The sequence below is a fragment of the Dreissena polymorpha genome, chromosome 2 (genome assembly GCF_020536995.1).
Source record: "Dreissena polymorpha isolate Duluth1 chromosome 2, UMN_Dpol_1.0, whole genome shotgun sequence".
Lineage (NCBI taxonomy): Eukaryota > Metazoa > Mollusca > Bivalvia > Myida > Dreissenidae > Dreissena > Dreissena polymorpha.
The window spans coordinates 27,382,317-27,397,490 of NC_068356.1; the positions used below are offsets into that span (position 1 = coordinate 27,382,317).

General features: G+C 34.5%; 1 long non-coding RNA gene across 1 annotated transcript; it reads left to right on the forward strand.

Annotated features, from left to right (window-relative positions):
* Positions 1–210: 210 nt before the first annotated feature.
* LOC127866343 (uncharacterized) lies at positions 211–9,445 on the forward strand. The gene is made up of 7 exons (XR_008042962.1): positions 211–253; positions 2,644–2,724; positions 4,634–4,723; positions 6,816–6,892; positions 7,269–7,458; positions 8,257–8,464; positions 9,335–9,445. It is a non-coding gene; the product is annotated as an uncharacterized LOC127866343 (long non-coding RNA).
* Positions 9,446–15,174: the final 5,729 nt, after the last annotated feature.

Consider the following 15,174-nt stretch of genomic DNA (forward strand, 5'->3'; position numbering starts at 1 on the left):
TTTCTCTTTCAATTAGGTTTGATGAAAACTACAGAAGATGGCAGTTTTGGAAGGCTTGTAAATGACTCCACCACACCCCAATTGCAAAGTGCAGTTGCTTTGAGGAGGAGGGTCTACCAGCTTGTATGTTGTTGCCCTCCGTGACATTCTGCCACTGGACAGACGCTACAGGTGACTGTGCAGTGTGCTCATCTCGTGCAGAGAAGAAGTTGTGTATAATTATGGTGCAGGACCATATCCATGGAGGAAAAAGGTACTTATTAATAAAGAAATGTTTTCCTCTAAATGGCCCTTTTTACACCCCCACTACTAGATGATCCGTCTGTCCCCAAATTGGCTGTCCTCGCTAACTTCCTGATGGAATTGCCTGAGGCCTGTTTCTACTGCCTTCATGGGTACCGATAGTCGGAACCTTTCCCAATGCCAAATATGCTAGTTTTTCTCAATTCGTACCCCAAAATTCCCAATTAAAAAAAAAAAAACCTGTTATTTTTTAGCTCATCTATGCTATTATGACCTGTCTTTTTCCGTCTAGGGGGGTCGTGTGTCAACATTTTTACTTAAATGACATCTCCTACTAAATCGATGGGCCAGTCTTGATGTAAATTGCCAAGAGTGAAAGTTTTTCAGAGAATTGCATGCCAACCGAAAGGAAAAAAATCTCTCTAAAACTGCAAGGTTTAAGACTTTAATAGATATTTGGCATGAAAGCATCGTCTGTTGGAACTCTACCAAGATTGTTTGAAGTACATTGTAACGCCCATTTATCGCAGACCGGTAATGCGGCCTACTATGGCATGCAATGAAGCATGAAAAACAGTCGATTAGTGACAGTGTTGTTTGCACACAGCCGGGGTTGTTTTTAATATTTAAGAAATAACTAATTAGTGTCCCTGCATAGGTTATAATGGCAGTTTACTGTACTATATGTCATTAAATTTCGCAACTGGTCATTCTGTCTCTGTACACGAAATACATCGCAAAAATGGATACGCATAATACTGTCACACGCAAACATAAACAATTCTCGATTACTGAGAAGATCGAGATAATAGACACGAACTGAAGAAGATGGCAACAGATTTCCATTGGTCATTCCATACTGTTTGATAGGAAAGTATGTGTACATACATTATTTCATTTATTTGGCAGTCATTTTAAGGATCATCTCATGCTATTGAATTACAGCAATAGATATACCCTGTTGAAGGTTTATAGAGATGCCACTTAAGCAAACCTTTATACATAAAATATTGATTATCTAAAACTGAACTAACTACAATGCATTGCAGTTATAATGTGATCAAAGTCTTCTAGTCATTTTGTGAGAAGGAAATTTAAGTTGTTGTGTCATATTTGCTGCTATGTTTCATATACTGATACAGTGTGCGAAATTCAGATTTTAAAGTATTAGCCCAAATTCTTACATATATAAAAAGTAAAATTTCTTAGTAGCCCGACTATATAAATGTTTAAATTGTTCCCACTAGCCCGAATGGATTTTCACTAGCCAAAACCCTTCAGGCTAGTGCGAATTTCGCACACTGCTGATAGGTAGCAAACAAAGTTAAGTCATTAAAAGTTACAGTTTTATTTATACAGAGTTTTTTTATGCCTCTGACATCTTGATGCAGGACACATATAATGATTGTGTTGGCCATCAGTAAATCCGTCCATAGGATGGTCCTAGCGCAGGGATTGACCTTTACTGTTGGGAGGGGACGGTCCACAGGACTGGCTACCCTCAAAGCCCACTTGTTTGATACTGGAATATGCATGTACTGGTCCTGATAATCAAAAAACACCAATTTGCATTATCCCATAGTGCATACAATAGCATAAAAATCCAAATGATTATCAAAATTGAATTTTGGCAAATAATAAAGCACATATAATATTTTCAATGTATAATATAACATATTTCGCTTAGAATATTATAACCATTGTTGCTTAAATAAAGATCTAATATAGAATACTTTAACTTGACTTAAATTTGACACTATGGTTTTTTTGTGTGCTGAGCAATCAATAAGCAATTAGAGCAATTTAAATATTTATCGATATTTGATAGGGGCTTTCCATTTCTTTTGTTTTGCAATAATTCCTAAAATGTGAAATCTTGACATGAATTTTGCTTACTTTGATTGTGTGTTTTTTTAAATAGGGTTACAATTTAAAACTGCCTTTTGTAGAAAAAATAATTGCTGAGTGGAAAGTTGTTCATCAACTATTATTGCGTCTGGAGAAATACTAATGATATCCAATTTTAGTCAAATAATGGCCTAATGACGCATATAAGCCAACCTCACTTTGGCCTTGACATAGTTTGTACTTAAAATATTAGAAATGGGTCATCCTACACCGAGCAATAAGCCTGTGTGGGCAGTGAGCACAGCATCTTGTTTTCAAGGAAAATAAAATATGCCTAATGTGTATTTTGTGCTCTAATATATAAACTAAATAGTACATGTACAAACACATTACTGGATTATACATATAAATTACAAAATAGCCTATGCCTTCCAACACAGCTTGTCAGGGCATAATATATAATAATACAGTAAATATATAAATGAAATGTCGCTATTTAATTTGAAACATGTTTTGAAATCCAAAACAGTATTGTTATTTTTAAAACTGCAGTTCGAAAAGCTGTGACGTTATAGTATCCAAGCCAGGCGTGAGACCAGTCCATTGCCTACTTGAAGTTTAAACAACGGAAAGGTAAGTATTTAAACCCTGTAGATTTATTTTTCATGGCATTGTGTATATATGACGCATGTTGCATTTAGCTACAAAACTGTGTTTTTGAGCAAGCAATCAATTTTATTCGCTTACAACTCTTATAAAAAAAAAAATTAGATTGATATCAAAACTTAACAATTAGTCACGTTAAGCAGTTTGATCTGTAATAATTGACAAAATCCTGTCCGTATCAATCCTCGAGCCATATTTACTGTGTTGCAACAAATAAGAGCACAGCAAATATGAGTGCAAGAAAATCGGAAGCTGTCTTAATAAAGATAACTAACAATAAAGAGCTTGAAACTAGATTTTTAGCTCTTGTTACATTGTTCAGAAAGTCGATAATGTGAATGTAAAGAAATAGTTTTTCCTGTTCTAATTCATAGCGATAAAACCTGTAGGCATTTTTAAAAGACAGTGCTAGTAGCATTGTAAACATATCTGGTTTATTAAAGTATGTACATTTGATCTTTCCTATCAGTTATTTGCAAAATAATCAGATTAAAATGACAATAAAACTTGAAAGCAGACACGAAAGCATTGAATGACAAAAAAAGTGCTTCCATAAGCAATAAATAAACAAGTACTGATGTAGATTTCTTCCATCGTTTATTAGGGTTATGTACTTTAAACCAACTGTCAATTTAACCTTGTATGTTCAGATGAAAACTAATCGTTGCTTTAAAACAAGCTTATTGTTCATTTGAAAGCAATGATTGTTCTGAACTTTTATTCAATTTTAAATTGAAATATGTTTATTTACTTTATTTGGTTAATTTTATTTATGTCACTGTATCTGATGAAAAACTCTACCCAATCTAAGGTAGCGTTCCCCTCTCATCATTCTGTTTATACAAGAAATGCAGTTATAAAGTAAGTACTCAATTCTAATTTGATAATCACTTTAAAAAGATAATAAATCACTGGCATAACACTTCCTGAAATACTAGATTATTGTTTGATACTAACCTTAGTTTTAAGAATTAAGGGTTATACTAAATTGACCTAAAATGCTCTGTAGGTGTAGTATATGCTACTAGTAATTCTTATCTACTGGTTTCATTTACTGCCCCTTTTGGGGGATCTTTCAACTTGCTTTCTTTATGAAATATATGAAATTACATTGTTATATTTGTCAATGCTTAAAGAAACATTACTACTCAAAATGAAGGAAAATTTTGTTCAATATTTCGTAAATAAAGCTAAACAATTAAAAATCATTGTATCTTATGGAAATTGCCAAAATTTCAACGCCAGACGTGGTCTGATAAAATAGATGTTTGTAGATACAAAATGCGCGTTTTTATTCTTGTTTTACATATTTAATTCGATTTAATAACATGGAATTAATTGTGTCACAAATAAATAAAAACGAGCATTTTGTATCTACAAAATATATGTTATCATACCACATCCAGCATTGAAATTGTGGCTATTGCTATAAGGAACACTGATTTTTAAGGTGTTTACTTTATTTTACGAAATACTTTACAAAATTTTCATTGACTGTGAGCGTTATAGAGGCTTTAATTGGTGGCTCCCAAAGTGATAACCCATGACAATGCAGGCTCTAGTGGCTTGAGTGTTTGTACACACATGCAAGTCACTACACAGTACACACTATGCAAGCTAGTACACACTATGCAAGTCACTACACAGTACTCACTATGCAACAAGCCAGTACACACTATACAAGTCACTACACAGTACACACTATGCAAGCCATTACATACCATGCAAGTCACTACACAGTACTCACTATGCAAGCTATTACAGCATAATTAATTAATTTGACATGAGATCTATACAGTTTTCAAGCTCTTCATTAAGTTCATGAGTATAATTTGTATTTTTTATGTGTTTTAGTAATAAATTTTTTAATCTTCAGGACAAGTTTGCTTTATACACTGATGTCGGAGCTTGGAGAAATTCACTTGACTACATTACCCAGCTCAGGCAGTCTGCAATACTCAAAGAAGTGAGGACTCTGAGATAAATAATTTGTACGGATCATGGTGATAAAACAACATGCATCATAGATAGCTAAATCAGGGCTTTTTCCTTCTGTGAGAATGGGCGTTTTTCACAAATTTGAGAAATTGGCGACTCAAATTTCACAATTTCAAGAAGTTTGTGACTCAAATTTGAGAAACTTAAGAAAGTTCACGACTCATTATTTCACAATTTTGAACAGTTTTTGACTCATTTGTTCACAATTTTGAACTGTTCGCGACTCTTTTTTTCACAAAAGGAGGGTTGGGGCCAAGGCCGCTCCACAAAAATAGGAAAAAAAGCCCTGTGAATGAGTACTTTGTATTAAGTAGTGTGTTAATTTTTGAAGGCATTATGAATACTATTGTGTGAAAATCTGTCATAGCCTAGGACTATAATTACTATATTTAATAAAACTGGTCCAAGGAATTTTGACTATATACTTTTGGTAACAAAATCAAACATGTTACCACTGAGACAATCAAAAATTATAACTGAAAGCTATATTTTAAGGATATGTGAGTAATGATAATACATGTTTTGACATTATTGGAGTTTTCAGACATAAGTGGAATGTAGGGCACCTGTGTCATTTGGACATATTTCTGTTTGAATCTGTGACAATTTTTTGGATATTTGTCATTTTGTTATGTAGACAATTCTCTTTGAACATTGTGGCATGCGTAAAAAGTTTTTTCTAATGTTTATAAGGTATTGAGCTTTTCAAAGAATGAATTTGTCTGTGCCATGTATATTGTTGGCTAAGGGATTAAATTTGTCTTTAAAGGGATCTTTTCACGCTTTGGTTAATTGACAAAATTGAAAAAAGTTGTTTCAGATCCGCAAATTTTCGTTTTAGTTATGATATTTGTGAGGAAACAGTAATACTGAACATTTACCATGGTCTAATATAGCCATTATATGCATCTTTTGACGATTTTAAAACCTAAAAATTATAAAGCGTTGCAACGCGAAACGATTGAATAATTTGGAGAGTTCTGTTTTTGTCGTTAAATTTTGTGAAACTACGAATATTGCTTATATAAGGTATAAAATACGTCAAGTATGTGTACTCGGCGGAATAGCTCAGTAGGCTAAAGCGTTTTTACTTCAGGACTCTGGCAGGACTCCAGGGGTCACTGGTTCGAAACCTGCTCCGGGCCATGTTCTTTTCCTTTTTTTAATTTTATTCTTGATTTTTTACTGGAGCTTTTACGATCCAATGTTTACATTTATCAATATGAAGCATTTAATGAATAAGTTAAAAAATGCCAAAATCTGTGAAAAGGCCCCTTTAAAGTGGGGCTCATAAAAACTTTTATCTGCAATATGTGCCAGTTATCCACTTAAATTGAACAGGATGGGTCACATATAACTACACCGCATTGCATTGCTGCGTGTCCCTATTTGAATGCTACACTGTCCTCAGTTTGACTTTTCACTGTCCTAATTAAATAAGATATTACTTTTTAACCAGGTTTTTAACCAGGTTTTCCGAAGGAAAAATTAACCAGGTTTTCCGAAGGAAAAAACTGGTTATTAGATTGGCGAATGCGGGCGGGCTGGCTGGCTGACGTGCTGGCTGGCTGGCGGGCGGGCGGAACAAGCTTGTCCGGGCCATAACTATGTCGTTCATTGTCAGATTTTAAAATCATTTGGCACATTTGTTTACCATCATTGGACGGTGTGTCGCGCGAAATAATTACGTCGATATCTCCAAGGTCAAGGTCACACTTTGAGTTCAAAGGTCAAAAATGGCCATAAATGAGCTTGTCCTGGCCATAACTATGTCATTCATTGTGAGATTTTAAAATCATTTGGCACATTTGTTCACCATCATGGGACGGCGTGTCGCACGAAAGAATCACGTCAATATCTCCAATGTCAAGGTCGCCACGACTAAAAATAGATTTTTTTTAAAAACAAACTTACAAAGGGGGTTAGTTTTGTTTGTTCATTTCAAAAGTTCAGTTTGAGTTTTCTCCCTTTATCAGATTTTTTTTTCACAATGAAAACCTGGTTTTGTGACAATTTTGTCCCTTGTTATAATAATATTATACAGTTCTTGATGACTGCAGTGTCCACGACTAAGATGTTGAACCAGATGGCCTACATCCAGAACTGACGCATGGAGTTCAAAACTACATGGATAAAGGTATTCTTTTCTGTAAAACCTTTTGAAAAAAAAGATTTCATGTACCTCAGGCTAGTTCAGTTTATAGGGAATTTGTCCATAAACCCCACATTCAAAGGTTAGATTCAAATAAAGAAGGAATTTATACATATGGAGGTGCAAAACAGCTTGGAGCAAGATATTCTTTGGTGTGAAACATGTTGAAAAAAAAAGGTTTACATATACATCCAGCTAGTTCTATTATTTTGGAACTGGTTGATCAACCTCACATGCACAAGTTGGATGACAGTGACAGTCACAATGTTTACATTTTAAAATTAATGTATGTGGCTCAATCTGTTTTCTTATGTCATGTTGTTACATGTACAGTGATGAGTCTGCATCGGTTACCTTCTAGGCAGCTACGTTCGATTCGGCTTAAGGTCACCATAGTTAGCCCAGACAGCCCTCCGGCACTTTGTCAGAGGACAGATCATCTGAGATGTGATTGAGAGTCATGAGGTAACCGCTGTGCAAATATTTGGCTCGGATCTGACAAACCGCAAAAAGTTTGCCTTTTAAAGAGTGTGGCATATCATTCCAACAAGGTACATTTTATAACAAAATGATTAAATACTTGTTATATATACATTTGTCACTGTGAGACCATTATTTAGTTTAGCTGTTCGTAATGTTATTATATTTTAATAAGAGTGAATTGAAACCTAAAATTTTTGTATTGTATTTTCACCTATATGGAACATGTGTTAGTAAATGTTTTTAATGTTTCTTATGATTCGAGACAAATAGTGTAAGCATTTTTTGTTTTGATAATATATTAATTGTAATGAGTTAAATATTTTAGAAAAATATGTACAGTACTATATGCGTAAATGCATATACTTCACATTTCTTATTTTATCCGAGGAAGAACTTGTCCAAAACACTCAAATGTTGAGTTTGTAAATATGTTTTGACATTTTGGTGGTCAGTAGTTTTTTTAGATTCTCGTCTTGTAGTTAGTTCATGTACTGTAATAAGGTATTGATAAGAAAAGTTTATTGGTTTGGTTTAAAAATGTATGAAGCGTTTAGATGATTAATTACTTCAATGTATAACTGTCATAGACTTTATAACTGGCGATTTATTTTAAATAAAAATTAATGTTGGATTGATTGTGGCTTCAAGTCACAGAAGACATCTCAGATACAGATCATTCCTGGAGTTCAAACATCACATTAAATTATTTCATTTTTCATATGTTAATGTTTGGACTAACAATAGCAAATAAGCAAGCATATACACGTATATATATATCCAGTTCAAACTGTGTTTGATTTCAGTTATAAGTGCGGTGTAAAATATTCATATTGTATAAACCATAAACTTAAACATAACAATTACAGATGTGCATTGCCCCATCACCTTTGTCCAGCCACCTGGCAGATTCCCTGCGGAGTAGTTGTGTGCTAACTTCTCGGGTTCCATCACCAATGATGGCTTCCCCAAGGCTACAACTACATACAGAAGATGATAGTCAACATTCAGCTTGTGATGTAAGAAACGGGCATTCAGCCGGCGAATATAAACCAGCACACCTTAACTGCTTGGTAGGTATGTAGTTACGAGTACATGAAACTGTTTAGTTGTTGAAAATTAAAAATTGTTTTCCCTTGAATCATCAGTAGCAACATTAGCCAATGTAAATTTTGAAGTATTCTTAATTAATTTATCATGGAAACTTTGAAAAGAACAATTTAAGTGTTAATATCTGTAACATTATTGTTAATTTTATTATTAAGCTAAATAATGTTTTTGTACATTACTCTTTCTTGAATAAATTTGGGATAAAATAATTCCACTTTCCAAGCACGTGTACTTTGTACACATGTACATGTATTTGACTTTATCTGTTTGTTTTACATTTTTATACTAGTTGATAATAGTAAATGTAGTTGACAGAAATAATTGTAAACAATATTGCTGTTACTGGAAAAATCCTTATAGTGTAAGCAAACACACCTTTCCATATGGAGAGGAAATCCAGGTTCAAATCCTGGTGGGGATCCCATATAAGCAGCAACTTACATAATGTGCATATAAATTATACAAATAATAGTATATGTTGTCATAGTGTGTGATATTTAATATTCATATTAAAATAGTTATTAATTTTTTGACATTTTCTCTATCACACACACACACATACGCAATATACGCTGGCAGTGACATATTATGTATTTTTACTTTATGTGATTTATCATTAGGACACCATCATTAGCTTTACGCTTCAAAAAAGGCCCATCACTTTCTCCTGGCAATTAATTATAATTATTACCCTTTTTTAATTTAAAAAGAAAAGGGTTTGTTTTCAACGAGTGTGCATCTTTTTTCAACTACAGAATCTGATGTTCATATCTTCAGTGTCTTATTATAAGGCAAATACTGAAATAAAATGAATATTTCATGCAGTTTTTGTGTCAGTTTTCATGTGCAGTGCTCATGGAAAGTGCAGGGAGAGGATCTTGCTGGAACAGGTGCTCACCCTTCAGTTGGCTCGATTGGTAGCGCCCAAGTCACTGCCAGCGCCCATGAAAGGCCAGATGCCCTGGAGATGGGAACCACTGACACATGATCAGTTCCCCATCTAGAGCAGCACTAAAGGCGACCTCCATAAAGCCTACTTTCTGGAATACATCTGTGTGCAGAGCTTGTACATCAAGTTGAAGACTTACAATTCATCTCATTGACAGTGATACAACATTTAAACAAAACCGTTTTATGACTGAAAAATCTAAATAAAAACAAAATATGTTGTTGCCTTATACCAGTGTCATGGCACACTGGTCGCTTTACTATATGCTGCAATAAATTGCTTCTTTTCAAGGATGAGGCTTTGTTGACTGCTTTAATAAATATATAATGTAAAATTACCTGCTCAACTATGAAATTATATGAATCAAATATTGTGTACAACTACTGCTTGCCTCATTAAAAAAACACAATATGAAGCTTCATTACTAAATGTGTCCGCAAAATTTTATTCCCGATTCTGATCAGTGACTCCTTTGTGTAGCTTATGTTTAACGACTGTTCAGTTTAGTTGCTTTTTTGACCAAGTTAGTTATTTATCAAATACAGTGTACTTTTCTAATCATTTTGCTCTATGTTGTATAAAGTTACTGTTCAAAATGAATCAGATATCTAAGATGAGTATTGTCTAATCTTTTTTAATTAAAATCACTTGTCATAAATATAACTTCCTGGGCTAGTTTTCAAAATTGCATATGTATTGCGCAAAATGTTTGTTCATTTGAATTCAAGTGTTTCAACAGTCAATAAATTAATATTAAATAAAAACAGTTTTAGTTGAATAATAATTGATGTTTTGGCTATTCGGTCTTTTTTACACTTACACAGTATTTCTATACAATTGCGGATAGAATTGAATTACAGATTGATATTATTTGACTATTTGACAATTTGCATTCTACTGATTAATATACACAATCGAATAATTAACATGTATCTGAAAATCAAGAATAAATACAGTAACTTATTGTTATGAGTTATTACGGATTAAGTTCATATTGTATATTAATGTACATATATATCTTGTATAGTTGGTTGCTCATTCGATGATGCAGCCTGTCAAGTTTATAAATGAAGGTCACTCGCTGAATGCCAGATATATCCAAATCTTTCATTTACATTTAATTGATTGTATGTCTTTAATATAATTAACGGGTACTTCAAATATAGAAATGTTTTAAAATAGGTATCGTAAGGAAAAAAATAATCATAAGGTCCGTTTTGCGATAGACGTCTGCAGTCGAACATGAATTTTGCTATTATAATAACCGTGTAAATAAAAACTATACGCAACTACAGTGCCTTTAACGATAATCGATTTTTATGCCCCCGAAGGAGGGCATATAGTGATCGGACCGTCCGTCCGTCTGTCCTTCCGTCACACTTTGCGTTAAGGTTTCTCAAAATGCTCATAACTACTATGTCCCTTGAGATATAACCTTCATAATTGGTATGCATGTGTATGTGGAAAAGACCTTTCCATACGCACAAACATGTTGACCCCTGTGACCTTGACGTTCAACCTAGGGTCCGCATTTGGGTTTCGAAATCTACGTTTAGGTTTCGAAAAATGCTCATTACGTCTATGTCCCTTGAGATATAACCTTCATATTTGCTATGCATGTGAATATGGACAAGGCACCATATGCACACAAACTTTGATCCCTGTGACCTTGACCTTGAACTTAGGGTCCGCGTTAAGGTTTCGAAATCTGCGTTTATTTTTCGAATTATGCTCATAACTTCTATGTCCCTTGAGATATAACCTTCATATTTGGTATGCATGTGTATATGGACAAGACCTTTCCATACGCACACAAATTTTGACCCCTGTGACCTTGACCTTGAACTTAGGGTCCGCGTTTAAGTTTCAAAATCTGCGTTTATGTTTCGAACAAAGCTCATAACTTCTATCAAGCGTTTATAGGGGGCATAAGTTATCCTATGGTGACAGCTCTTGTTTTCTATATAAATATATATATATATATATATATATATATATATATATATATATATATATATATATATATATATATATATATATATATATATTATTCAAAACGATGCACTACTGCAAATGATGTTCTGTGCACTCGAAGTGTCACATTAACAATCCTTTACAATTATGAAGTTAAATATTTCTTTTATAAAATCGTACCCTATGTGATAAGCAATCATTTTATAAATACTTCAAAAGCTTAAGTAAAAATTAACGAACACCTATTCTCATTGATCAGCTATCGCGTGTGCATCTAATAGCTATTGCATGCGCACGTTATCACTCTTACGTGCACACTTAATAGCTATCGCATGCGCACGTATTAGCTATATCATTCTAACACAGTAACTGTAGCGTGCGCTCATAATTTTATTGCGAACATGATCAATACTATCGCCCGCGTATGTAATACTATCAAGAGCGCACGTTATAATAGTGTAACGCACATAATAATTTAAGTGTGTGCACGTGATAACTATCGCGTACTCGCGTATTTACTATCACTTATGAAATAGCTCTCTTAATATCGCTGAACCATTATATCCCAGTTTCAGCATATCGGTCTTTGCATGGCGCACTCACGACCTCCAAGATATACACAGAACGCAAAGGTGCTCGTTATGCAGTCGCCGGCAACGTTTGGCGCAGCGACTAGGCATAGGCGCCATGTCGCCGCGATTACTTTGACCTTATTTCAAATAGGGTCGCCGTTCAAATGCATTGAATATGACTTTTGCAAGAGGCTATAAAGAGAGTGCGTATGAAACGCCGTAGAAACACATCTTTGGCATCGTTATCTCTACAGGCGCTGTATAGACGCGCTAGAAAACGTTTAGGGTCGGAGCCATCGGCGTGATGTGTTGGCGTCCTTCAAACCTGCTTATACACCTATAAGATGTCAGAAAGCAGCCACCAAACCAACATACATAAGGATATAGCGTCTGTTAAAAGCTTGATTATCAACATTGCAATGCAAATGTATATTTACATGTTTTAACTTAAGACATATTTTAAATACATGTAGACATGTCGACCTATAATACGCTGTCATTAGTGACAGGTCACACTGTCCTCAGTTATGGATCACACTGTCCTCAGTGATGGGTCACACTGTTTTCGATGGTCGGTTGCCAAAAAATAAAAATAAGCTTTGTTTTGGATCCTGCGTCCCTTTTCACAAACATTTAGAGTCTGAATCCGATACTAAAATACAAGTTACTAAACTGTGAGACATCTTCAGCTAGAAAATTGTTTTACTCTACCTGGTCATCTAAGTGTTGTCAACACTGTGATTGATTTGATGTTTTTGACAATAATATAATTGTATATACGCTATATAATTCTTTTGAGTCTTAAATAAAAAATCTGTATATTTATGAAAATGATGAAGTTGTGAAATAGTACGTGATTTTAAATCATATTGCCCTCATATAGTGCAATCTATGCGGAAAACGTACGGCGTCTGCGCAAGGCTGCCCCAGTGGTATTCGTCACCGCTGTTAGTTTAAAAAACTCATAGCAAGCAGATTACATCACGACTCTTGTCAATTTGTATATGCATTTAATAGCGGTGGGTAATATTATTGCGCACGTTATCACTCTTGTGTGCACATGTAATAGCTATCGCATGCGCACGTAATAGCTATCGGTCTCACATAGTAACTAAAGCGTGCGCTCGTAATTTTATTGCGAACATCATAAATACTATCGCCTGCGTATGTATTACACACACTATGTAAGTCATGAAATTTGGATACACACTAGGCAAGTCACTACACTGGCATACAAACTATGCAAGTCACTACACTGGCATAACGAACTAAGATAGTTACTTCATTGGCATACAAACTATGGAAGTCACTACAGTGGCACACACACTATGTAAGTCATGAAATTGGCATACACACTAGGCGAGTCAATACACTGGCATAAAACTTTGGAAGTTACTACATTGGCATACAAACTATGCAAGTCACTACAGTGGCATATACACTATGTAAGTCATAAAATTGGCATACAAACTAGGCGAGTCACTACATTGGCATAACAAACTAAGTTAGTTACTTCATTGGCATACAGACTATGCAAGTCACTACAGTGGTACACACTATGTTAGTCATGAAATTGGCATACACGCTAGGCAAGTCACTACACTTGCATAAAAACTATGAAAGTTACTACATTGGCACACAAGCTATGCAAATCACTACAGTGGCACACACACTATGTACGTCATGAAATTGGCATACACACTAGGCAAGTCACTACAATGGCATAAAACTTTGGAAGTTACTACATTGGCATAAAACTATGCAAATCACTACAGTGGCACACACACTATGTAAGTCATGAAATTGGCATGCAATGATACACACTAGGCATGCCACTTCACTGACATAAAACTTTGGAAGGTACTACATTTGCATAACACTATACAAGTCACTACAGTGGCAAAAACACAATGTAAGTCATGAAATAGGCATACACATTAGGCGAGTCACTACACTGGCATACACACTAAGTTAGTTACATTTTCATACAAACTATGCAAGTCACTACCGTGGCACACACACTATGTAAGTCATGAATTTGGCATGCAGTAATACACACTAGGCAATTCACTACACTGGCATAAAACCTTGGAAGGTACTGCATTTGCATAACACTATATAAGTCACTAGAGTGGCACACACACAATGTAAGTCATGAAATTGGCATACACATTAGGAGAGTCACTACACTGGCATACACACTCACTAAGTTAGTTACTACATTTTCATACAAACTATGTCACTACAGTGGCACACACACAATGTAAGTCATGAAATTGGCATGCAGTGATGCAAACTAGGAAAGTCACTACACTGGCATAAAACTATGAAAGTTACTACATTGGCATACATACTATGCAAGTTACTACAGTGGCACATACACTATGTAAGTCATAAAATTGGCATACACACTTGGCAAGTCACTACATTGGCATACAAACTAAATAGGTTACTTCATTGACATGCAATTGGCATACACACAAGGCAAGTCACTACACTGGCATAAAACTTTGGAAGTTACTACATTGGCATACAAACTATGCAAATCACTACAGTGGCACACACACTATGTAAGTCATGAAATTGGCATACACACTAGACAAGTCACAACACTGGCATACAACTTTGGAATTTACTACATTGGGGTATGTATGTACGCAAACTTTTTGGCAGCAGTATAGTGAAGTTCTCTTTTTGTCAGTAAATCTAAGTACGTTTCATATTCTAGTGATGTGTTGAGTACCCTATACATATCTAAAACTGAACTATTATTCATATTGTCAAACCATTCTTGTTTAAATGTTTCTATAATTCTACATTTAAATTCACATAAAAACGAATTTGTACTAATCGTATTTACATTTTCGAATGTATTAGAAAATCAATAATCATTTAACAACTTTTTTGTACATTAGATACCCATTTTGTAAACCGTTTATTACAAACAGTGATTGCTTGGTTATACACAGTTTGCATGATAATATGTTTACTATTAACAACTTTAAGCCAATATTTTATAATACGAACATATATATTTACATACAGTGGGTGTCCACCTAATTATCCATACAGCGTGGTATGACATGTGTTGATTTTAACATTTAACAACATTTTGCAAAATTTTAATTGAATGCTTCGGTTTGTTTAAGCTGACAGAACGACTTATCGGGCGATCTGCTATG